Source organism: Sinocyclocheilus rhinocerous, unplaced genomic scaffold (genome assembly GCF_001515625.1).
Source record: "Sinocyclocheilus rhinocerous isolate Xijiao unplaced genomic scaffold, SAMN03320098_v1.1 scaffold1763, whole genome shotgun sequence".
Taxonomy (NCBI): domain Eukaryota; kingdom Metazoa; phylum Chordata; class Actinopteri; order Cypriniformes; family Cyprinidae; genus Sinocyclocheilus; species Sinocyclocheilus rhinocerous.
The window spans coordinates 209,727-213,401 of NW_015640500.1; the positions used below are offsets into that span (position 1 = coordinate 209,727).

General features: G+C 38.0%; 1 long non-coding RNA gene across 1 annotated transcript in view; it reads right to left on the reverse strand.

The window, feature by feature from the left end:
- Positions 1-1,180: 1,180 nt before the first annotated feature.
- The window catches only part of LOC107753324 (uncharacterized), a 5,603-nt gene continuing 3,108 nt past the window's right edge, over positions 1,181-3,675 (reverse strand). The window contains exon 3 of the long non-coding RNA XR_001641454.1: positions 1,181-1,764. This is a non-coding gene — a long non-coding RNA (uncharacterized LOC107753324). The remainder of the gene's footprint in view (positions 1,765-3,675) is intronic.

Below are 3,675 nucleotides of genomic sequence, written 5' to 3' on the forward strand. Positions count from 1 at the left end.
AAAACGTTGTGCTTTTATAAAATAAAGAAAACAAACGCTTTCTGCCGACTCGGTCTTGAGCAGGAGCGCTTCACAATCATGAACCTAAACTCAGACATGATCAACATATATAGAAAGCTTTAAATTACTACTTTAAAATAGAAAATAGACTCCTAATAAAATAAACTCTTTCATTATGTAATCCCTGCATTTCTCTCAGTTCTGATCTTTTATTACATGGATGACATGCCCATAAGCGTACGGCTCGCGGTCAGGATAGCAGCATCTTTCACCTAGTCAAATATATATATACACACAGTCACAAACAAAGTGAGACCGCACAGGACACCTTACACTGTAAACATCTAAAACATAAAAAAAAGAAAAACATTTCAATAACAAAGATATTCTCAAGCCTTAATTCTTTTTGGAGATCTATGCCAAACTGTCTTTGCTCTCTTTGTAACCAATAACTTGCTATTTAAAAAAAAAATGAAGTATGATAATGTGCTATAGATCTAGTGACATAATATAGTACAATTGTACCACACTTTGGCTATTAAACTACAGAGAGAAGAAAATACTCTACTGGATCATGATTCTCCAAAGAATGTAATAAAAACCTGTGTAGTAATTACCTGATAGGGAACTGTTCACACTGATTCACAATCTTGATTTTTTGCTATTAATCTGTAACAATTTAATTATTAACTGTTGCAAAATCCTCCCAGAATGAGAGATTACATATGAGAATCTTTCATTTAGAAAGAAACCTGCACCTTAGTGATGGAAGAGCTCAACTGGCCCAGCGTCTGTCTGCTGATACGATGAGTTCTAACTTCCTCCCTGAGAGAATCGTGCAAGTTCCTCTATCCTAGATGTGTCATTTTTGAGAGACCAGCCATCAAAGCTGCATGAGCAGGATATTAGAGATTGTGCAAAAAAATTCTGAAGACAAAAAAATTATGTAAACTGAATGACAGAAGAATTAGTCCACATCTCCTCCACTGATCAGCATAATTCAGATCACACGATCCTGTGATAAGGTGAACTGTGTGGCACTGTGTGTAGTTAGTGACTCCTGGAACCCACAGTGTTATTGAGAGAATGTCTCATCTCTTAGCAACACGCACGAACTGTCCTGGTTCTCCACACGTCGCTTAGGATCCAGCAAAGCTTCAAGAAAACCATTCACCAGACAGTTAAATAAAATTATTTTCAAAAACTTTCAATGACTCAAAGACTAACAACATAGTTGTTTTATCACTAACAACATATTTAACCAGCATGTAAACCTTTTAAATTGGACCTTGAACTTGCTGAATGCAACTTAAGGGGCCGTTAACACAGAGTGTGTTTTTGTATTCCACTCCACTGCATTTTCATTGTTTTTCTTCGTAAACATGCGCTAGATGGTCGTGTTTGACAATTAAGCTAAAGAAGTTTAATAAAAAAAAAAAGTGTCCTTGCGTTTTCCCCCCCATTCCCAATGTCATGTTTTTCAATGCAAAAACAAGTTCTGTGTGAATGACCACTACAGGCCCCATATACTTCAAGCGAAATCGAAGAACGAACTGGTATGATGTCATTTCGAACAAAATTTGGAGTTCACTTTGGGTGTTCGAAACAGCTTGCCAAAGCAAACTTTCTGGAAAAGTTTGCTCCGGCTGGTAAACGCCTTCGAACTACCATTGGTCCGTGACGATTGCATAATGAGTAGGTGTGCTCTGAGGCTCTGCCTTCTTTGACGTGGAAATTTTCTCCGGTTCGTTTCTTCTGTTCAGTCTGTCGAGGTTAGAAGTGAGTAAATACATGAACACAATGAAGAGCTGCTTTATAGTAGAAATTGAAGTTGTAATTCTATTGAAACTGATATTAACACAGTGAAGCTGCTTGCTTTATAGGAATAGTTCACCCCAAAATGACAATTTACTGAAAATGTATTCACCCTCAGGCCAACCAAGATGTAGAGGAGTTTGTTTCTTCATCAGAACAGATTTTGAGAAACTTCAATTTCACTTGGATCTTCTGCAGTGAATGGGTGCCGTCAGAATGAGAGTCCAAACAGCTGATAAAAACATCAAAATAATCTACAAGTTATTCACACGACTTCAGTTCTACAGTTAAAGTCTTGTGGAGTTGAAAATTTGTGTTTTTAAGAAACAAATCCAATTTAACTTTAAACTGTCGCTTCTGGCCAAAATACAAGTTACAAAAAAAACATAAAAATCCACAGACATATTTATTTAGAACCGTTTTCACTTGTAAATGGTACTTGATCCGTGCATATTGTTCTCCTGGTTCAGATAACATGATTTTTTTTTTTACTGGAGAAAGCAATATGGATGGAGTAGTCAAATTTTAGTTGGAAGCAACAGTTAGAAAGTCTTAATGATGACTTTGTTTATTACAAACATTCAGCTTTTCTCTTCACAAGACATTAATTGATGGATTGGAGTCATGTGGATTACTTGCGGATTATGTTTTTTTTAATGAGTGGATTATGTTTTATATCAGCTGTTTGGACTCTCTTTTTGACGGCACCCATTCACTGCAGAGGATCCATTGGTGAGCAAGTGATATAACGCAAATCTGTTCGGAGCAAACTCATCTACAGTGGGGAAAATATTTATTTGATCCCCTGCTGATTTTGTAAGTTTGCCCACTTATAAATAAATTAAGGATCTGTTATTTTTATGGTAGGTTTTAATTTAATGTATAGAGACAGAATACCAACCAAAAAATCCAGAATTTGATCCACTCCTCTTTACAGATTCTTTCTAAATCCTTAAGGTTTCTAGGCTGTCGTTTGGCAACTCTAAGTTTCAGCTCCCTCCACAGATTTTCTACAGGATTGAAGTCTGCAGACTGGCTAGGCCCCTCCATGACCTTAATGTGCTTCTTCTTGAGCCACTCCTTTGTTGCCTTGGCGGTATGTTTCGGGTCACTGTCATGCTGGAAGACCCATCCATGACCCATCTTCAGTGTTCTGGTTGAGGGCAGGAGTTTCACAAACTCATCTACAGTGGGGAAAATATTTATTTGATCCCCTGCTGATTTTGTAAGTTTGCCCACTTATAAAGAAATTAAGGGTCTGTTATTTTTATGGTAGGTTTTAATTTAATGTATAGAGACAGAATACAAACCAAAAAAATCCAGAAAAAACACATTATATAAAGGTTAGAACTTGATTTACATTTCAGTGAGTGAAAATGAAGTTGATCCCCAAGCAAAACATGACTTAGTACTTGGTGGAGAAACTCTTGTTGGCAAGCACAGAGGTAGGACGTGTCTTGTAGTTGGTCACCAGGTTTGCACACATCTCAGGAGGGATTTTGATCCACTCCTCTTTACAGATTCTTTCTAAATCCTTAAGGTTTCTAGGCTGTCGTTTGGCAACTCTAAGTTTCAGCTCCCTCCACAGATTTTCTACAGGATTGAAGTCTGCAGACTGGCTAGGCCCCTCCATGACCTTAATGTGCTTCTTCTTGAGCCACTCCTTTGTTGCCTTGGCGGAATGTTTCAGGTCATTGTCATGCTGGAAGACCCATCCATGACCCATCTTCAGTGTTCTGGTTGAGGGAAGGAGTTTCACGTTCAAGATTTTATGGCCCCGTCCATTTGCCCCTCAATGTGGTGAAGTCGTCCTGTACCCTTAGCAGAAAAACAGCCCCAAAGCATAATGTTTCCACCTCC